Source organism: Carlito syrichta, unplaced genomic scaffold (assembly GCF_000164805.1).
Source record: "Carlito syrichta isolate Samal-C Ts95f unplaced genomic scaffold, Tarsius_syrichta-2.0.1 Scaffold304408, whole genome shotgun sequence".
NCBI lineage: Eukaryota > Metazoa > Chordata > Mammalia > Primates > Tarsiidae > Carlito > Carlito syrichta.
In genome coordinates, this window is record NW_007248504.1 from 730,094 (window position 1) to 754,101 (window position 24,008).

The window sequence follows — 24,008 nt, forward strand, 5'->3', positions numbered from 1 at the left end:
AATTTCTAGATTGCCATATATAACAAATTATAATATACTTAATAGCATTAAGGCAAAGGAAAAAGAAGAAATTAACATTTCCTCTTTACATTTACTAGTAACTAGAAAGTATTATTTTTTCCTTAGTCTATCTGCCTTTTATCCTGGAATACTTAGTCTCCAGTCTACTTGAGAAAGTGGCCTAATCCAAGTATTTTTTTATCTACCAATCATAAGCATGATGGGGTCAGATACTGGCCCTGCTGTATTCTGTACGACCTTGAGCAAGTTGAAAACTGGACCCTTTAATTTAAATCTGTAGAAAAGAATAACAAGGCCTACCTCACCGGTAACAATTAAATGCTCATAGAGATATCTGGCATATACAATAAGCAGCCAAGTTATTATCTTTCTTTCCTCAAGTGTTCTTCATAAGAAGGGAAAAGAAGCTTTATAAATATTTAATTTTTGTTAATATGAAAATATTAGACATTATATTTTAAAAGTAATGTTCAAAGTTAGTAAAGCATAGCAATTAAGAAGTAGTAAAATTAAATCTAGTTTAAAATGTACTAGTAATGTAACCTTGGTTGAGTTAGTTCACCTAAATATGCTTTTGTCATCTGTCAATTGGAAATTAAAATTAAACTGAATTTAAAGGTGACTGTGTGGACTGAATGACATAATGCACATGTAGTATATATTTACTATGTACCAGTCAGTGTGATTATCAAAAAGTTAGCAGCTATTATAACCATGTACTTCATTTTGTCTGATCTACTACATCTCTTATTACAGAGATAATATAGTATATTTGTGTAGCTGTGTGCATGTGTGTATGAGCCCTTAAGGTACACGAGAAGAAAGCCAAAGAGAACCAGGAAATTGAAATCAACAGTTACCAAACAGTATGCCATAAAAAGTAGTATCATGTTGTAGGAAAAAGTAGCATCATTCAGTTATTTATTCCTAATAACCTATTAACATGAATTTTTAGTCAGAAATAAGAGGCAGTGGGAAAATCATCAACTAAATTTTCATCTTTATGAAATAACTACCTAAACTGTTTTTTTTCTTCATAAATTTGGATGGTCACAGGATACATGAAAAATGTTTGTAAGATATATTTTTCCATGAACAACATACTTTACATAATAATATGTACTGAATTAATTTTAATGTGCTTTTAAGGAAGAAAAACAGATGAAAATTAATAAGTGTTTTTATTATACCAATGAATAATAGCAAGTATTTTTCCCACACAGAATTAATATTTCTGACTTATTTACGATCACCTTATTGTTGTTCATTTCTTTTAGCAATAAATATCCTTCACAGAGTTATCCACATTATTTTACTGGTCTCTTCTGACTCCCAGCAAAGTGTTTGATGAGAAAGTTGGCTAAAATATATGATCTAATCCTTGACTAGAAAATTTTTTCTTCTATGTTTAAAACAAAGTTACAAGAATACTGGACTTAAAACCTGTCTCTCGTGTCATGGTGCAAAAGTGTTTATGCTTAATAGTAAATAGTACAGCCTCATAGGCATACTAGCTCATTAATCCAGATCCAATAATTTGAAATAAGATAATGGCATGTCCCTATTAGACTAAAGTTCAACCCTGAATTTAACTGTGCAGTGAACTAGCAAAAATAAATTAAGATCATCAAAAGATTTGGAAAGAAATGTTTGGTCACATTTTATATACTATTTTCAAGCAGTTTTTAAAACTCTTTTAGGAGCATTAATGTACATACCACCACTTAATATGTGAGTTACAAATAGGCTTTCTTCATTGAGATATAGAGATGACTCTTCTTGGAGACAGTTCATATCACTATATACATTTGAAGTAAAACTGCATTTTAAAAAAATAATTCTGTAAGTCATACTTTTCTGCAATTCACATTGGATCTGACTTTACTTATTCTGAGTTAGCAGTACCTTCAAGTAGTTATCATTGAAAATCCCAAATCTGACACATTTAACACTTGAATAACTGCAGATACATTTTTGGAGCAAATAAATATATTTTGCAAAAGACAGGAAATATGTTAAATTTACTTATCTTGCATATCATATGAACTGACAGAACCAGGATTTAAAATACTTATTTCCAATAACATATTTCTTTTAATTAAAATGATGATCAACCCAGCACAAATTACTGTTTCTTTATAATCCTGGTACTTATTAACATCTATGGCACCTAGTCAATATTTTCAGACAGGTAAGAAATTGGTAGGTAACATATGGTAAGTCAAGTATCACCAAACAGGGAATCAGAAAACCAGTTCCTAGGCAAGGGCAGAATGAATATAATCCATAAAGCTCTAGAGCAGTGATTCTCAAACTTTAGTAGTACTCTGAGAACCATGAGGAAATGCTTGTTAAAATCTAGATTCCAGAGTCAAGGTAAGTAGAAATACTAACACAGTAGGGTTTAGAGTGTAGCCCAGTAGGCTGCATTTGATATAGGCAACTCAGGTGACTCTGATGCAAGTATTCTAGTATGGAATTACTGAACTCTTAATGTAACAGTGCCTTAAGAATAACTAAACACCAGCATGTTTAGTTATTCTAATGGTTATTATGCAGAAAAGAAAGGAAGAAAATGCAAGTCTTTTCTGAGCCATGGTAACATTCACCTAACAATTCTGATTATAATAGTGTTTACTCTTTATATTAACATACTATTTATTTTTTAGTCAAGGTCTCACTCTGTCACCCAGGCTAGAGTGCAGTGGCATGATCACAACCCCTGGGCCACACAGCAGGAGTAGAGAGCAAAAAAGTGAATCTACATGTGTATTTACAGCCGGTCCCCATCACTCACATTGTTGCCTGAGTTCAGCCTCCTGTCAGATCAACAGTGGCATTAGATTCTCACAGGAGTGCAAACCCTGTAGTAAACTGTGCATGCCAGGGATCTAGGTTGTGTGTGCCTTTATGAGAATCTAATGCCCAATGATCTCAGGTAGAACAAAAGCAGTGAAGCTAGCACTAGGGAGTGGCTGGAAATAAAGATTAACATTAACAGTGAGGCTTGACTGCATATTCTCCTGCCTTCCTTTCCCCATTCATAGAAAAACTATCTTCTATAAAACTGGTCCTTGATGTCAAAAAGGTTGGGGACCACTGTACTAGCAGGTTATTATCTTCAAAGGCTTCATAAACTCCCAAAATACATAAACAAGCCTATACAAAATTTTTGATGCAGACATCATACCCCAAAAGTCTAATGATTTCATCAGATTTCCAAAGGGAGCTGGGACCTATAAAAGTGTAAAGGCCACATTGCCTCAGGACGCCCCTAAATCCTAGGTAAAAATAACCCTGACTAGCTACCAGGCCCCCTTTATTTGTAAAAGTTTCCTTCAGCACTATTAGTGTGGTCTCTTTTTCCTTTTTTCATCTCTATCTTGCAGTCTTTAGACAATTATGAATGTTAGTAAGGACATTTTATTAATATCATAATTTTCTTTCTGAGATTTGAAATTTTTCTTATTTCCTCTACTTACAGGTTTTCCCTTTATCATTAAAATCTTCATTTAATGTAGATTGTAGAAGAACTATACAGCTGTTTTTTCTAAATAATGTAATGAGCCTTGATATGGTAAATTTTTTGAAAGGTTGGCCTAAATATCTTTAGGTATCCATGGGCATTATTATTACTATTTTAAAGGCTCTTTGGCCTTTTGCTTGCAGTTTTTATGACTTACTCATAGTTCTATCTATAAGTCATAAGTCTTCCTCATAGAGGCATATGCTTACTATCAGTCATAAAAAGGAAGATGCATATTTAAAATGTTATATAGGCACTAGAAATAAATGATAGCATCAGCACAGCTGGGACTTCTGGAGAGCTCCACCACATCCAGTTAACTTTTTCATTTTGTGTAGAGATGAGATCTCACTATGCTGCCTAGGCTGATCTGGAACTCCTGGGCTCAATTTCCAGAAAAGGAAAGAGACGTACAATCACCGAACTCCTTTTTTTTTTTGAGTTGGAGTCTCACTCTGTCGCCCAGACTGCAGTGCAGTGGCCACTCCCGGCCACCGCAGCCACCGCAGCCTCGACCTGCTGGGCTCCAGCAATCCTTCCGCCTCAGCCTTCCAAGTAGCCGGAATTACAGGCATGCGCTATCACGCCCAGCTGATTTTTTGATTGATTGTAGAGATGAGGTCTCGCTGCCCAGGCGGGTCTCGAACCCGCGGGCTCAGGCAATCCACTCACCTCAGCCTCCCAAAGGCACGGGATTACAGGCTGAGCCACAGAGCCCGGCTTCACCGAACTCTTAATGTAACAGTGCCTTTAACACCAGCATGTTTAGTTATGATAATGGTTATTATGCAGAAAAGAATGGAAGAAAACGCATCTTTTCTGAACCATGGTAACATCCACCTAACAATTCTGATTATAATAGTGTTTACTCTTTAGATTAACATACTATTTATTTTTGAGTCAAGATCTCATTCTGTCAAGCAGGCCGGAGTGCACTGGCATGATCACAGCTCATAGCAGCTTTAACATCCTGGACACAGGCAATCCCTCTGTCTCAGTTTCGGCACAGTTGAGCCTACTGGTGAGCTCCACCACATCAAGTTAACTTTCTCATTTTGTGTAGAGATGAGATCTTGCTATGTTGCCTAGGCTGATCTGGAACTTAGGCTCAAGTAATCCTCCTGCCTCGGCTGCCCAAGGTGCTGGGATTTCAAGGGAGAGTCACTTTGCCAAATCCCACGCAGATTCTTATAAAAGAAGAAATTTCACATCTTTTTAAAGTAAGAGTACTATATGCCAATGATTTATCTGTAACTGAAGGCCCATGGGTTTGAGACCAGCCCGGGCAACTTGGCGAGACCTCCTCTCTACAATAAATCAAAAATTAGCCATGCATGCCTGTAGTTCCCACTACTCAGAAGGCTGAGGTGGAAGGATCGCCTGAGTCCAGCAGGTCAACGCTGGGGTGGCCATGAGCGTGTATGCCACTGCACTCTAGCCTGGGTGACACAGTGAGACTCCAACTCAAAAAAAAAAAAAGTACTTGTGAACAACATATCTTTCATGTTTCTGTTCATAGTTACAGATAAACAGTAAGCAAGAAGTGGAGGACAATCCCCCTTAGATGGGTAGACTTTTCTCTCCTAATCACTCTCCCTCAGATTAAAATAGAGACATTTAACTTGATTGATTGATTGATTGATTGAGTTGGAGTCTCACTCTGTCGCCCAGGCTGGAGTGCAGTGGCCGCTCCCGGACACCACAGCCTCACTTGCTGGGCTCCGGCGATCCATTCGCCTCAGCCTTCCAAGTAGCTGGAATTACAGGCATGCGCTACCATGACCAGCTGATTTTTGGATTTATTGTAGAGATGAGGTCTCGCTGCCCAGGCGGGTCTCGAACCCGCAGGCTCAGACAATCCACTCACCTCAGCCTCCCAAAGGCGTGGGATTACAGGCTGAGCCACCGAGCCCGGCCCATTTAACTTATTTAAAAGACTACAAAATGCTGTGAGAAAATCTGAATGTGTATGTTGTCATGCTAACCTTTCATTTCTAACTGTTTAAAGAGAAAATCTGCCTTCTTAAGGAATTTCAATTACAAACAAAGTTATTGAAAGTTTTAAAAACATTTTTGGAGAGAGAGAAAGTGAGAAGAAAGGCAATGGAGACCAAGACAGACCCTTCTTTTGTCCCAGTAATCTATCTCTGCATCAAAACATGTGTAACCTTACCTGCTTTAGAATAAATAGTGGTAGTGTGTAGGATGTGCAATAAACATGCATAAGTGTGTAATGTGTGTGCAGGTAAAAGGGGGAGTGCTGTAACACTGGATGGCCTGTTAAAACCTGGTTCTCAATTTTCTCCTTAGAAGATGGCTTCCACAATGGCCTGGTGGTGGTTCTTCTGGAAGTCCATTTCTAGGCAATATAGGACATGAATGGCTATACAATCTGCTATTTTTAAGTAATACTTTCCTGAAACTTCTAAATCCACTTCAGTTTCATCTAGCCCCTCTCCAAGCTTTTTCCCTGGAGAGGGTGGGGTGCTTTCATCTATCTCTCCCTAGTCTCAGTAACTAAAGCTGAGGTTCCAGAAGTCCTCTTCACAGGAATTCCTCATCACAGCCGCCTATCACTCCCAAAACAAGTCACAGAGTCCAAATTTTGTAGTGACATCAGCCCTCCAACACCTTGTGAACTGATGTTTAAGGATCCCTTAAGAGCAAGGTAAGAAAATGTTAACATAGGATTTTAGTACTAGTACAATAATTCTCAATATTAGCTATACTTTAGCATCACCTGAAGGGCTTTTAAAAATAAAAATATCAGGGCCCCCCCATAAAGATTTTGATTTAAAAGTTAGGGGCTGGTCCTATATGATAGTAAAGTGCATCCACCATTAAGGAATATTTTCCTAGACTTAGGAAACAGAAGATGTATGCAAAAACTATTGCTTCAAAATGTCTAATTTTTAAGGGTCAGGTAGGTAATTAACAAATTAATGAATATAAATCTATGATAAAGATTAAATAGTATGTATTATCAAAACTGGGAGTGTGGACAAATGTAACAGAAAAATGTTTGCTGTACTTTTAAGAAAAAGGTATCACTGTTATTTATAGCAGTTATTTATAATATTTCTGTATCATGAATTGACAATGACTATAAATACCACTAAGTATATACCAAAATAAGTTTTATTTAGATCATAGAAATATAAAATTAAAGAATCAAAGGCCTGAATACTCTATCCATATACTATACATGCTCAGATCTAATGAACATGACTTTAGCCCAATATTACAGAGCATTACATTCCCTTTTAACAAAATGAGAAGCAGGAACACTTGTCCAAAAGTCATTTTTCTCAAACCTGAGTAACAGATATTTTGAAACTGACAGGCCAGGATTCACTAAAAACTAATTATTTCATGATATTCACTAAATAATGTACTTTTTGACTTGTATCTCCTTAAAACACAACTCTTTATGAAATATAACTGCTTAGTCCATATACTATTTTCATATAGACTCTATAAACTAATCTCAAAGATAATGAAATTAAACCACAGTAACTCATTTAATAAAACGAATATTCAAAAATTAGATGAAAATAGAATTTCTACTTGCATAATAATTTTTCATTAGTTTATATTTAAAATTTCAGAGATGATTTACCCACATTTCTGCTTACTATTCAAGTGACAGTGACTTCTGACATTTTAAGCCTGTTGTTTTCTTGTGTCTCTTTTAGCCCAGGGTAGGAAGTGACTTTATAAACACTTAAGTACATCAGATGAGCTTTCTATTTAAAGGATTCTCCAGCAAAACCTCTTCACCATTTACTTCATAGACTTTGCATGTTCAGTTTTTCATGTAACAAATTTCCCAAAATTTGGCAGAACAATAAAGTAAAATAATGTGTCCCTGGGACACAAAACCACAAATGTACACCAGAAAAACAATGAAGTTTAAAACATACAGGAGACATTATACCCTAACTATAAATACTACAAAAATATGAAGTGGGATACTTAAAAATATTTTTCCTGTAAATTAAAATATATTCCTATTACCATATTATATCTTGAAGGAAAGTTATCTTTATTTTTGAGATGGCAGACCTAAGGTTGTAAAGCAGAATACTCATTTGCAACTCTCAGTTATTATTTTTGTCTGTAGACTGCTGCGCTATCTTTCTCCTTTGCCATATGCATTGTAGGTGGGATGTTTCCTGTTGTTACTATGTCTAGCTTTGCAGACTCAACTTTCAAACAGTTTATTTACTTCTCAAAGTGTGATCCTATAATTGTGCTCTGCTGTACAAGTCAAAGTAAGTTACTACGTTGTGTACCTAGTTTTTCTAATATGTTATTTTTTGAAACAAAAATCAAACCCTTTGTTAACCTGGAATAATTTAAACAGCAATGCCAAAAAACAAATAAAAAAATTATAATGGAAACTAAGATAAATCACCTAACTTTCTTACAAATCTTTATCTCTATCTATTACTTTGGTCAAAACCTTAAATGTGATTGGTGGGATACCCTTTCTAATTTATTATGAACTCTTTTCTTACCAGATGCAGCCATATTTGGCCCATAATAACAAGATTTCAAACCAGTGTTAGACCAAAATCATCCCAAGAAAAAAATGTATCTTAATTTTTCAACATTCCCAGGTTTTTTTATTCCAACAAGAAGATTGTAGCTTAATGAATATAAGATAATTTTAAAAAAACCAACTTTCTTTACTGAGACAAAAAAAAAAAAAAAAAAAAAGATATAACCCTGAGAAGTTTTTGCAGAAATGAGATTTAGGAACCAGGCGCTAACATACTTGCCTTCCAAGGATAAAAAATTTTAAACTTGTATAGAACTTAGCAATATCCTAAAATATTTAGTAAATGCTAAGGGAGAAGCAAAAGAAATTCAAATAAAAATTTTAAAAGCATGAAAAAATGCTTTAAAAGAATGATTCCTTGTATTATATTAAACTACACTGAGATCCAAAGTGGCTGCTCCAACTTTTTAGGCACCTTATCTGACTTTCCTCTTTCAGATTCCTGCTTTATTTCACACGGCAGATATAAATACACTGGGAAGGAGGCAGGGGATATAGGTCCCAAATATACCACATGCTATATGACCTTGGATAAGAGACCTTTTCTGGGTCTCTGTTTCCTTATCAATAAAAGCGAGACAATTAAAAATTACATGTCTTTATTATCATCATCTAAAAATCTTTGTGTTACAACTAAACTTTTATCTTCATTCTCTAAGTAGCTGAAAGAATTGTTTATTCTTTTTAATGTGTATCACCTTTATATTTCTTAGGAATGATCTTCACTGGAAAGACTATAAGCACCATGGACCTTGTTTGTCTTATTGCTAGCTGAATACCTGGCATAACGGCGAGTACTTAATATTATTAGAATGAGAAAGTGAACGAATGAATATTTTTGCTTCTCTGTAACACCATGAAAACCTGAGATTGCTTCTCAAGTCCTAGGACCCTTTCATTAACTTCATTTGTAATTTTGTCTCTTTGAGAAAAATTCCTGTTTATGAAAATATTACCATTCCCTTGAGACAGGATTTAAAGTGCGTTAGCTGCTGATGTTAGCCTTAATAATTGTCTACAACTGTCTCATTTAAAGAGAATAATCCTTTTCACAAGGCATAACTTTTAAAAAGCACACTTAAACATAACTTGATTTTTTTAGCAAATTTAAAGTGGTTTCATCACATCAGAATTTACAAAAAAATACAAGTTTTCAAACTGGATTACTAGGTGATTAGGTTTCCTGATTCTATTCGAAGTGAATACATGAAAACACCATAAAAGATTAAAAACATTGTATAGAACTTTTAAAGAACATTTAAACTTAATTACATGTGACAAACAGCTGGGATACTGTGTATCTGAGTCCAGTCAATACTTTGCTATTTAGAACAAGTATAGAATTATCTTTGTTGAGTTTTCTAGAATAAAAGTGGCTTTTCTAGGCAAATCTCCATAAACATTTGCAAATTATTAGAGAGGTATACTAAATTTTAAGTTTTATTTATTGTTTTTTTAAAGACAAAATTCATTCTGTCTTTACATAAAAAACACTATCCTTAGACAACTGTGAACATTAATTACAAATCTGAAATTATACACTCTATTATGTATTTACCTAAGCAACCATTTATAATTCTCTCTTAAAAAGATGGTTCTTTCTGATCTTTTGATTATCCTTATGTATTATTTTCTGATCTCCCAACCAAACTGTTTATCACTTTCTTAAACTGATGAATTATAAACACTATGCAATATTTTAAATAAGAAAAAATAAACATCTATTTAAAATGTTCTTTAATATGCCAACAAAAATATAGACAGTGTTCATTTATCAATCTAGTGTTTTTCAAAACTTCATTGCACAATAATTTATTTTTCAAAACTTGGGATCACTGCTCACAGAAACAAAATATTAAGAATGACAATTAAGTTTCTAAGATGGCTCACACGAGCACACTGAACCCATAACACATAGTACTAGAGTACTGATAATATAATAGGAAAGGAGTTTTTTACTGAGTTCATAAAATAGGGAGAAAGATCAGTTGAAAGCTCAAAAGGCGATTCAACCGTTAAATATCCTAAGGGATAGCTAGCCCTACATTTGATTTAAATTACTACTCCCATTTAAAACAAAATGTTCATGTAATCTTTGAGTGAACCAAACTTAAGTAAAAGGACACATCCAAAAGAGACAGTAGCCATAGGGTTTTTGAGGAAGAGAATAATGTATCTTTAACATTTACTTCTCTAACTAATAGGTTTGTTGTTTGAATGCTCAATAAAGGGTAGAGAATAGCTTGGCTCAACACATTGGCACATGGAATACTTTGAATTCTAATTTTAGTCTTTCTAATGACTTTTCTACTGCCACTCTTTATTTATAGAGACAGCGCCTCAAACCCTGGCCTCAAGTGATCCTCTGCACTCGACCTCCCCAAGTGCTAGAATTACAGGGATGAGACATTGCACCCAGCCAGACAACTCAATTTTTAAAAGAAGGTAATAAAAAATTATTAATGCACAATATAATTTTACAAAGTTTCTAAAGCAAGGTTATTATTAACAGCAGAAGCAGAGAAGAAAAAGGAAAGGAAGTCTATTTTTAGCAAATGGCTACAACATGCTAGGACTTCACACTGTATCATTTTTATAGTCACAACAATTCAGATACATATCACTATACTAATTTTACTAATCAGCTAAAGTTCAGAATCTTAACAGTTCATCAATGATTGTATACTATAGTATTCAGTATATGGAGCCAATGTTCAAACTCAGGAATTTCTCTGAAAGCTCGAAAAGGTTCTGCCTATTAATCAAAAAGGTGTAATGGTTATAATTGATAATCTGTGAATACTATAGTTAGAAGAGTAGATACATATTGATATGTTCAGCATTTAAGTTTAAAAATAAATTTCATGATCTTTCTTCCCCAAAGCTGTAAGGATGAAAAAGAAAGAAAGAAAATGATGTTTGTCTAATTTTTACATTACTTACATAAGATTTGGTTAGGTGTTTATAAGCAGTGAAATAATAAGAATCACTTCCTGAAATGTGTTCCTCAGAATGTTTTTTATGGTTGTTAAGAGGATTAAATAAGATAATATCTATAAAGTGCTTTACACAGTGAGTGATACAAAGTACTCAACAAATATTGGTGATTACTATTAGAAATTCAGAAGTTATATATCATGACCCTTTGAAAAATATTGTAGTAAAAAATCTTGTCTAGTACTCTTTAGTTATAATCATGATTTCTAAATCTTACTTGATAAAGGAATTTTTTGTTGTGGTTTGGGTGAGGGGGATAATCATAACTATTAACTTATCACAGAACTAGATGCCTAGAAATATACTTTGCTAGAAATTCTAGACAGCAGAAAGCTGTAAAACAGAAGGAACACGTTATTTTCTGAATAATGAACAAGCAAATCTTCATTTCTATTCAGGAGGTACACTGGCCTCTTAGACTTATTAAATTTAGTAAACTGTCTTATCTAACATTCTAATAAGCTTTCTAAACACTGAGAGTCTATGAATCATCAGTGGTCTGTTAGAAATTGCATGAAAAATGAATCAATGCTAGTAATATAGTATCACTTGGAATATTTTATAAAGAAGTAAATAAACAAATAAATAAGCACCAAAATCAATTTTGCAGTTATTTGGATGCTAATCTGCTTTAAATACATCATCTGCCATACCTGAGAATGCCAGAAAGTTGTTCAAGATTATCTGATGAAAGATGCTCAGTCTTCAACTTCATGCATTTGCAGAATTCATCAGTTCATCAACCAACAGTAATGTGATAAACCCTGCTTATTCAATGAAGGCTTGTATTTATTTTCCCTCTTTCTTACAATATATTACATTTTTGCAATATTTTGTTCTTAATGAAAGTGATTTAATACATTTTTATAATGCTCTTAATATTTTAGGTATTTATTGAACCCTTAGTTCAAGATGAATTCGATTGTTAATTACTTAATAAAGACAGAAACCGGTGTCAAAAGAGGCCAAAAACTTAAGATCAACAAGAAATGAAGACAATTTATTGAAAATGTAACGTTAAACAGAAAATAAGAACTAAAAATTAAGTTTCTTCATCTTTAAAGTAATACTCTCAGATACACTAATATATTCAAGGCTAGCATTATGGCCTCAAATAGTTATTGAATTGAGTAATTTATAATATTTCTAACTGTATGAATACCAAACATAACCAAAAATAATTTGGCATTTGTACTGATGACATTTTGTAGTCTACAATTCCTAATAGTACATGAAAAAATTAATGTTTATATCCTAATAAAAGACACAAATATATGCTAGATTCAGAACAGTTAATTTGTGAATGGGATACCGTCTCACAATCCTCTACCTTGGTTTGTTTCAAATTATCACACTATACTATACCCAGGTGCCAGACGAGGTTATTCTCAAGTTGTCCAACTAACGTGTCACTTACCACCATTTGCTATGATCTCCTATATCAACCTAGTGACTTGAAGTAGGCTTTTTTTTTTCCCTTCATCACTAATGGCTTAGTCAACCACACCTCAGACATTCTCTTGTGGATACATACGGACATAAGTTTTCTTTTTTAACTTCTACCTGGTTATGTCTATGTTTACTGGTTTCCAATGTTACCATCTGTGTTAAAAGGGTTTTTAATGGGACCTGACACTGTAACTATGATTCTATGGAAAAAGCACTGAATTTTAAACTGAAATAAAAACGAACTCTTATAACACATTTTACTTTTACAAAGTAAGTTTGTCCTTTTGAACATTAAGAATTAGTCTTTGTTTAAATATTAACCCTAAGGATAAAGAAAAGTTTCACCTACAATGTCCTGCAGTTTGGCTCCTATCTAAGTCCCTGCCATCACCTTTTATCACACACCCTCTTGCTCTAGACTTCTGCCACAATGACCTTTGTTTGATATTAGTACTATGTTCCCTCTCTGCTAAGAACTTCTGCACATGTTGCTCCTTCTTCCCAGAAAACACTTTTCTTCGTGTTGATCAAATTAACTCTTACTTGAGACTTCAGCTAAATAAACACTTCCTCTAAAAATTTCCCTACCCAAGGCAATCTACAGATTCAATGCTATCCTTATCAAATTGCCAATATCATTTTTTACAGACCTGGAAAAGACAATACAGAATTTCACACGGAAGCAAAAATCAGCATAAATAGCCAAAGCAATCCTTAGCTAAAGGAACAAATCAAATCCTTTATCACACTTCCAAACTTTAAACTATGCTACAAACCTACAATAATCAAGACAGTATGGTACTGGTACAGAAATAGTCACATAGACCAATGGAACAGGATGGAGAATCTGGAAATAAAAACTCTGTCTCTCAACCAACTCATCTTTGACAAAGCTAAACACTGGGGAAAAGAAACCCTATTTAGCAAATGGTGCTGAGAAAACTGGATAGCTATATGCAGAAGAATGAAACTAGACCCCTACCTATCACCATATATATAAATCAACTCCAAACAGATCAAAGACTTAAATGTCAAACCTCAAACAATAAAAACCGTAAGAAAAGCCAGGTGCGGGGGCTCATGCTTTTAATCCCAGCACGTTGGGAGGCTGAGGCAAGAGGATTGCCTGAGCCCAGGAGTTCAAGACCAGCCTGGCAACTTGGCGAGAACTTGTCTCTACAATAAATTTTTTAAAAAATTAGCTGGGTGTGGTGGTGTGTGCCTGTAGTTCCAGCTACTTGGAAGGTTCAGGTGGAAGGATCGCCTGAGCCCAGCAGGTTGAGGCTGAGGTGGCCGTGAGTGTGCCACTGACTGCAGCCTGAGCAACAGGGTGAGACTCCAACTCAAAAAAAAATTAATAAACCTTGGAAGAAATGTAGGAACAACTCCCGATATAGGAGTAGGCAACAAGTTCATGACCAAGTACTCAAAAGCAATTGCAACAAAAGCTAAAATAGACAAATGGAACCTTAACAAACTGAAAAGTTTTTGCACAGCAAAACTAACAAACAAAAAACCCCAAACCATCAAAAGAGTAAAGAGACAACCCATGGAAAGGGAAAAAATATTTATAGGCATATACATCAGACAAAGCCCTAACATCCGGGATCTACAAAGAACTCAAACAAATTGAAAAGAAATAAACAATCCCATTAAAAAGCAGGCAAAGGACATAAACAGTCACTTCTCAAAGGAGGACATATAACCAGCTAATAAACACATGAAGAAATGCTCAGCCTCACAAAGAATTAGAGAAATATAAATTAAAACTACAATGAAATACCACCTAACACTGGCAAGAATGGCTATCGTTAATAAATCAAAAATCAACAGTTGCTGATGCGGCTGTAGAGAAAAGGGGACATTCTAAACTGTTGGAGGGAATGCAAGATAATTTAACCTGTAAGGAAAGCAGTGCGGCAATTTCTCAAAGAACTAAAACTTGAGCTTCCATACAATTCAGTAATGGCCCTCCTGGGAATATACCCAGAATCATATAAATCACTTTATGAAAAAGGCATCTGCACACGCATGTTTACTGCAGCGCTATACACAACAGCAAAAACATGGAACCACATCAGATGCCCATGGAAAGTGGACTAGAAAATGTGGTACATATACATGATGGAATATTATGCAGCCATAAAGAACAAAATCATGGCCTTTGCAGCAATTTGGATGCAGCTGGAGATCATCATACTAAGCAAACTTTTGCAGAAACAAAGAACAGAAAACCACATGTTCTCACTCATAAGCAGGCCCTAAACACTAGTCACACTAGCACAAGGGTGAAGTAGGCTGACATTGGACACTATTAGGGGAGGGAAGGAGGAAGGGAGGAAAGAGGAGGATACATGACAATACACTGGATACCTGGTCCACAGTCATGGGGAGAGAAGGCCAATTAGAAGACCAGACTTCACCTGCATGCAACCTACTTATGTAGTAAATCCCCACTTGTATCCCATAACTCTAAACTTAAAAAAATTTCAATTCCACTGATTAGCTAAGTGCTCCTTCTAAAAGCTCTCATATTAAACATTATACACCTCTCTACAGTAATTAAAACAGTTCCAACTTTGCATTTATTTGTATGATTATTTGATTAATTTCCTTCTCTAGCTCTGGGATATACGACCGAGACTTATGTCCATTTTTGCTATCTGTCCCAGTGAATACAAAATAGGTACCAATGTATGTCCGTTAAGACACTGGCAAACCCTTGGTTTAAAAAAGAGATAACAAACACTAAGTCAATGACAAAAATAGTTTTTAAAAAATTGCTATGACTCCTCAACTGAAATAAAATACAGTCATATTTGGTAGAGTTCTTTGAACAAACTAGTTTTTAGAAGAATCAAAAAAGTTCAACTCCTAGTGGCAGGTATAGATGGGGTGATAATTTACATCTGAATAAATTAGGTACAAACATAAAGAAAATGAAGAAAACATAACCTATATGTTTTTGTTACTTTTAGCATTTAGTTGTATATGATTTATAGTTTTAATTATTTACTATTTACTACTAATCTTAAGGATCAATCTGAGTATGAGTTTTAATTATGAAACAAAAAAGAACCTTAGTTAGTATTCTTGCATAATGTTTGCTGCCTGAACTACAGTGTTTCATTTCCAACTTACTCAGAATACACTTATTTCAGATTGCAATAGACTTTCTAGTTATGATTGCAAAGAGCTATTCATTTCTTTTTTGTGTGTGAAAGTTATTTTCCCCCCTTTCTCTGGTATTTCTTTTCTGACCTACATTTTGGGAAATAAAAATTTTTAAGTCAAAAATGTAAAAGCACTGTACATAATTTCTAACCACTTCCCTAATTTACCAGTTTACTCCAAATTTTAATCCTAGCTTTCATACTGGCAAAAATAAGCTTCCCAATTCCCTCATCCCATTGGAAGCTTTGTCTTCACCTGAATTACCCTCTTCTGTGACAACCTAGTATCTATACTCTACCTAAACCCCGATTAACTTGGGTCCTCCCCAAAAACATACTGTAATTAACTATACAGAATTCTAATTGTTTCTTTACTAGACATATTTACACACTCAGTTTCATGTTTAAGAACAAAGGTTCTTAAAGTGTTTTTCAAGTACACATTTCAGTCACAAAAAAGTACTTAGTATTCAAACCTGTTTTATTTTTATCCTCTATTCAAACTAGCACCTCAATATAGAAGACAATGCAAAAATTTTAAGCGATTATGCCATCTGTATTTCAAACGAACATATAATTTGGATCATTAATTAAAATACTAAAAGTTCATATTAGGGCCATATATTATATCTTATCTCAGACTGAAACTGTCTACCACTTTGTAACTGACACCCTTTATAATCACCAGCAGCCCAGGCTATACTTCACCAGGGCAGTGTGAAGTGCATTTTTCAGTAAGAAGCAAAATATTTTTAAAAATTAGGAATTTATAATAATGTTCACTGTTCCTTCCTCAAATGACTAGGTTTTTCACCCTGTTAGATTAGATAGTCTGACAGACTTTATTCTACATCAGGCTATGATGACTATCAGGCAAGACTAAATTCCCTTCAAAATGTTCGAAGGATGTATTCATGTGACTATTAGGCTAGGACTGCAACTTTTCTGGGTCACATTTATTTTCTCATTCCTTTAATATATAAGCATATTTTTCACTACAAAATTACTAAATGAATATAAGCTTCTGTTAAAAATATAGCCAAGTAATGCTAAAGAATATATAAGAGTTTTTCAACCTTCCATTATCCCATACATAACTTTTGCACAACAAGGATATAATCTGGTAGATAATCTTCCAGATCTTTTAACATATGTACATACATATGGCATATAGGGTATATATAGTATAAAATACATGTTATATGTACGTTAACATATACATTCTTAAACATTACATACTTATTATTCTGTACATGTAGTTTTTACACAAATGGAATCATGATGTGCATATTATTGTGACTTGTTTTTTAGCCTAGCTTATCTAGTTTTCTATATATTTACCTAAAAATTTAAATTTCTCATGGTTGCTTTTAGTTCTTATCTTCAGATACAATTCGCAGTTATCTCCTTTTTGTCTTATACTACCAGAAAAAATAAGTGAATTGTGCCCAGAAAAATGAGTCATATCGATCTTTTCATTGTTATATTTCTTAATTACAATTACAGCAATTCATCTGTGTTATGATTTTTCATCTTTCTTAAATGTTGTTTATACTTTTTATAAATTTGGGCTTCAATAAAAAATATACGTATATACATAAAGAATATATAGTTAGTCAAGGTCTAAAATTAATAAAAACTAAAAATTTAATTTTATAAAAAATAAAGTAATGCAACATAGCAAATTTGCTTATTAGAAAAATTAAACACACCTATAATTCATTTTTTGACTGGCCGAGGTAAACTGTACAAAAACAGAGAAGCTGCTGAAGAAGTTTTTTAAAAGAAATCTTATAATTAAAAAAAAAGTTTTAAAAGTTTACCAGTATATTTAAAATAGTAAGAGCAGCAGTCCAGAAAAGCAATATAAGATTAAATTAAACTCTCTATTATGTCTGCCTAGCCTCCTTTCATACACACAAAAACTCTTGAGTAATGTGACTGTTAGTTTTATTTTCGAATAGGTAAAAAATTGCTAAGTTCTTCAAGTTGGAAAGAGGATTCAAATAAACTAAATAATAGAGTAATATCTACTATAGAATTTTTAAACAACTAAGTTGTATCATTTAAATAAGATATGCAATAATATACGGTTAGGATTTATTATTATCAAAACAACATTGTTAAAGAAAAATACCATATTATTTCTGGTAAAAAAAATAAGCTTCATTTTACACTTCTATGAAAGAATTAAAGGTTAACACCTCCTAAATGAAAAAAAAAAGTATTCTAAAGGAGTAGTATGATTTAGGAAAGCCTGTGGCTACACAAAATCATTGCCATCATTACTAGTGATATTTGTCGCTGGCATGGGCTTTCTGACATACAGTAAACTGAACACTGCAGCTTTAATTGAAGTTTGAATGCTATAAACAGTTAGATGTCTGGCTCTGGTCTGCATTCTAATACCATCAGCAGAACAGAGATGGGAAGCATAAACAAATCTTTTAACTAGATTACAGTCTCTAAAATGGCCAAGAAATCCTTCAGCACAAACTCCACTGTGACAAATGCAGAAGAAGGAAAATGATTTTGGAATATTGCTAAAAAAAAATAGCTTCTAAATTTCTATTATAAAAACATGCTGACTTTCTAAATATCTTGATGTCATTTAATATTAATTAATAATAAACTTCATATTTAACTTTCCAAATAAACAAAAATCCTTTTTATCTTACATAGCAGCAGTTTCTAGATCAGTATATCGCAAGTGACAAAACTATTTACTAATTAATATTTTTGTTGAATGTGGAATACTTCCCTCCCCAACATCAATGAGTATACTTATGCAGTCTGAAATACTATTTTTAATCCTAATAATATTAAGAATATATGGAGTAAGTTAATTAATGGCCAACAGATTAGTAGACACTTCTGGACTCTAGGTGTATCAAAAACAGTTGCTGTGAATACGAGGACAAATCTAATAAAACTTAGCACATACTCAATCTTAAGAAACACTAATTTTTTTTTAAAAAGCTATACAAGAATGTAACTTGTAACACTAGCAACATACAAAAAAATTTTTTCTCACTGCTAGAATGTTAGTAGTTGGCAAAATAATTCACTGAAGTATGGACCTACAAAAATTTTTCATCATCCCAAGGTTAGTGACTGATTTACATAACTCATTTTAGTCTTTAAAAACAATATGTTCTAGTAATCTACTAAATGACAAAGAATTTGATTACAAATCCTCTAAGAAATGGTATATAGGTCAAATGAAATAAGGACTCAAATCAAAACCTGTCCTATTCAACTCTGAATAAAGTATAAGCTTTTCACCAGGTCTAATATCACTAGCAATTTTCTCTTCCATTATGTCCAGCTACATTAGATAATATACCTTAAGATATGTTAAATCTAAACCTAAATCTTACCTTTTCTCTTTGAAGTGTTATACAGAGTCATTTCAACTTATATGAGATCTTATATGATAGAGAAATATCTCAAGCAGAAATAAATACTCATAGTATGTGAGAGAATCAGCCAGGCACAGTGGCTCACTTTGGGATGCTCAGGTGAATGGACTGCTGGAGCCCAGGAGTTTGAGAGCAGCCTGTGATACAATAGCTAGACCTCACCTCTACAAAAAAATAAAAAAATAATAATAATCGGGTATGGTGTCATATGCCTGTATACCATATTTTAAGTTGCACAATGGTCTGTTTCTATTTTCCTTATAAAAGATTGGGGTTTTTTGTTTTTCTGTGCCTGTAAACTTTCAGAAATTTTCCATAACTCTATCAATAAGTTATTAGGGCTGATTTACTAAATAGATTGATAAAAGCTCTTAAATGTGACTGTGCTTTGAATTACAAAGTGTCATGAATTTAATGTGAATTTAATTTATCATGGTAGTGGGTACTTATAATAAACGGCAACTATGATTATTACTAAAACAAATTTAAGAATGGAATATGAAAGAGATCAGAATTTACCACTCAGGAGTAAATTTAATTCACCAACAGTGGCATTCTCTCCTTTTAAGCTGTGAATAAATATTTTGCAAACGGTATACTTTAAGGAGGGCAAAGTAACGCCAATACTTTTTCTCTCTAATATACTTTTCAAGTATATATGAAAGGCATAGCAGGAACTGGGATAGGATTCTTTGTTTATGAAATATCCTTCTAAGAAACTTCCAATAATTTTACTGAAGCTATAGAAATAAGAAAAGATTACAAACTGCAATTGTTTTAGAATTAGAACTGGGAAGTTTCTTATGAGGATTTTGGGAGAACATATCTAGTACGTATTAAAAATTCCAAACTCCTAAAAATAGTGCAGACTAATTACTGCATAATAACTAAATTATGCTGTTAGATTTGCTTAAAATATAGTAAAAAAAAAAAGTATCTGAAAACTCAAAATGAAAATGTACAATGTCTTCCAATGAATCATGAAAGATAAAGATATATGAGATGTTAAAAAGAAAAAAGTTACTTTTGAGAAAAAAAAATTTAAGTTTGGAGAGTTTAGGATTTTAGGGGGAGGAAATTTAATGTGATAATTTAATGAAGAGTGCTAGGCATCTTAAAAGAATTATGGTTAGCATTAGAAATCCAGCAATGGCAGTCACAGAGACTATGTTCATGGTCTAAAATGAGTGAACTGTATCCAGAATAGAAATCCCTAGAATACAGCATTAAGTGGAAAATTTTTCTTTATATTTTTTCTATTTTAATAAAATACAGCAATATCCTTCTTAAACAAACATTTTCCCACCTAACGGTATCCCTTTAGTTAATATAAGATTTATTTAGGTAGAAACACCAAAGCAAAGATAAGACAATACACTTATGAAATACAATGATGATAACTCTTCAAATTAAACTGCAGGGACCATCTTTGTTTTTCAGGTGCCTAACACAGTGCCTGACAGACAGCAGATGCTCAATAGATGTTTAATGAATAGCTAAGTACAATCTGTTTTGCACATACATTCAAAATCCAGACAAGTTTGCAAAGGTACATAAGTTGGACATAGGCTTTCTGGCTGACTTCATGGGGTCCCACTGATGACTAGGAGTAAATCTTCATATCCATAGAAAACTGGAAAGCTGACAATTGTCTGGGTAAGGACCAAAAAAACAAAGTCAGGGAAACATGTCACCTAAGTAACAGTTGCTTTATAGAGCTGGTAAAAGTGGCCTAATTATTCCAATAACCTATTGCACCAGTCACTCAATGAAATGAAATTTAAGTGCATCCTGAACATTTTTTACAAGCATGTTTTTAACTGGAATTTTTTTGATCATGGCTTATTCAAAATAAATCACTTTTGTCAAATTTTATTCCGTACAAGGATTAGAAGGGAACATGTTTTTGCTTCTTGTTAAGAATATTAAATTGTTAACAGTATTTAATTTGGCTGTTAATCAGAAAAAATGAGAGCCATAGTAGAGATAAAGACAAAAAAAAATTTTTAGAAAAAAAATTTCATGGCAGTGAAAATTATAGTAAGGAAGGACAAAAAAAAGGGAGGAAAGAAATTCCACAAATGGAACTAAATAAATTCAAATGTGTCTAACTTTAATATGGATTATGACAAGCAACTAGTAGGGCCACTGCAGCAGACATTGTGCTGAGAGTAAGCAAAACAGAAATCCTTGTCCTTAGGTAGTTCACAAGGAAGGCTCAAATAAACATATGTAATATAATATTCATTCTATTTCCTCTTATAAATATGGGTCCTTAATACAAAAGAAGTATATTTACTGATTAAATGGAAGTTCAGGAAAAAAATAAGCATTCGAGAAAGCTGAAATTATTTTCAAAATAGTAATAATATAAAATAAGTAAAATTAGTACTTCTTTTACAAAAACAACAAATTACTGAATTATAAGTAGACAGAATGATGGCTTTAAAGCTATTTACTTTAATATTCTTAGAAGAACATTTCTTCATATAAAACCCTTAAAAGTTACACCCAGAACTGAATATGACAGTTTCATTTCTGACAATGAAAATGAGGTAGTACAGCACAGTGAGGTCAGGAGACCTGAGCTCTCTGATTCCTGCTCTGGCCACTTACAGGACTTGAAACCTTGGGCAAGTTCCTTAAGCTTTGTGAACTTTAGGAATATATAGAGCTGGATAAAGTGACCTCCATGATATCACCTATTTGAAAAATTACAATCCTAAAATATCTATAGTTCTTAATACTTAAAAAATAAACCATAATAAGAATATAATAAAAGGTTTTCTAAATATAAATCATTATCCAACTTAAGTAAAGTCTGGAATCTTCCAGCCATAAAGGATTACCCTGGGGACAGTAGACTAAGGAATGTTTAAAAAAATAAAAAATAAATAAAATAAGTAGATATGAAACTCAAGACCACAAATTTTTACTCAGCTGGCTCTTGGGCTACTACCACCCCAATTATCTATATAATTCACTTACTTAACATCATGCTTCACTAAGTTCTACTGTCTGTCTCTTTAAGGTTGCTGAGGTTTTAAGGTGAAAACAAGAAATCTTAGGTGGATCTGAAATAGCAGCATTGATGTTGGTAGAAAAACTTAAACTTGGCACAAATTTCTGCTTAAGTGTACCAATTACACCTCAGAGAAAGGTAAAAAACTATTCAAATTTATGAAAGAAATAAGGGAAATAAGCCCATATTGTTTGCTGCTACACAGCTTTTTTTCCTCCAGTGTATAAAGGTCTACTTTTGTACCCAGTCGATAATTAAAATTTTACAATACAAGTTTCTATATACGCAATGCTTTACTGTTACTGAAACATGAGTATATTATGTCTTGGCTCTACCATCAAGAAAATAAAAAATTAAAAGTACTTCATGTCTTTATAATATTTATGTCACATAGCCCTCTAGATTTAATATCTTCAAACCTTTCCAGTTGATCAAATTGCTGATTTCATATTACTGGTTTGATCACAAAATTGCTGCTTTACAGAGGAATATTTTTTGCTGACACAAATTATGGGATCAGAGATACCAATGCAGTTGCAAAAAAAAAGGGTGTGTGAGAGAGACAGAGAGAGATAGTGTGTGTGTATATGCATATGTGCATCCATCTTCAAGGAAAGGATAAAGAAATGCCAATAGAAAAAAAAAAATACCACTTTCCAATATAAACCCTAGTGAAAGGCCTATATCAGAAACACACTTTCTAGCATTTGTAAAATAAAATACAGAACTGAATATGAAAACTATGTACTAAGAACATATCATGTGAAAATAGAGAATAGTGATTTTTATCAAATTGTTATTCTATAAACCTAAATCTGTATTTACCTTTCAATTTATAGCTAACCACAATTAATACACTAACTACAACTACATGAGCTCTTTGCCTTATGAAAACATATTTTGGAAATTTGTCTCCTTTCACATAGAGTGAGCAATTTGGCTCAATACCCCCAGAGATGAAAAACTCATCTCAATTTACAACAGTAAATAAATAATTCAGTTAAAACTGAAAGTGGTACCAATCCAGCAAACTATTGATGGAGAGGTTTGGCCTTCCATGCAGCCAGAACAACATAAAGTTTTCAATGGGCATTACTTGTTCAGACAAGTTACAAAGATTGCAAAAATACCCAGATTAATTATAAAACAGTTAATATTCTCATTTTATAGGAAATAAGTATTAGGAACATATGTGGGAACAGGCAATTGCAGTGGCATTTAAACTTTAAGCGTTTTGAGCTTTGGACTTTATATACTGATACATGAAACAGACATTTAACAAAAAAAGCAATAATACAAGTCAAAACCTAACCAAAGGCCTCTATCAATTAAAAATTTGAAATTTTCTATGTAACTCAGACAAAACAAAAAAATGGAAAATTAAACCCCTAAAGCAAAACCAATCAAGTCTTCCAACAGTGAAGTCAATATCTAAACCACACACAGGACCAAAAAGGGGGAAAACACTCAGGTCTACAAATGGATAAGCAGTTCCAATACAATCCAGATCCCGACATTTTCCTACTCAGAAACAAATGCAGTAGAGCTTTTCCTGGGGAAAAAGAAAAGAGCTCTCCAAATGAATTTTTTTAAAGTGACATCTAGAAAGTGTGCCTCTTTCTGTCTCTTTCCCTGGCGCCTCATTGGAGGAAGGAGGGGGTTGTTTTTGTATTCTCCCCCACTGGAGCAAGACACAATCAGATGTTAGCTGGAGGAGAGAAACCACTTTTGACAACAGCAAATAAAAATAAAAGTACCCTTCCTCCCCTAACAGGATGGGCATCCCACCTCACACACCCCTCCCCACTCCAACCCCTCCTTCACTCCCCCCCCC

The 24,008-nt window shown here is 33.4% G+C and overlaps 1 protein-coding gene across 1 annotated transcript in view; it reads right to left on the reverse strand.

Annotated features, from left to right (window-relative positions):
* The window catches only part of MBD5 (methyl-CpG binding domain protein 5), a 422,713-nt gene that overhangs the window by 398,186 nt on the left and 519 nt on the right, over nt 1-24,008 (reverse strand). The window lies entirely within an intron of this gene.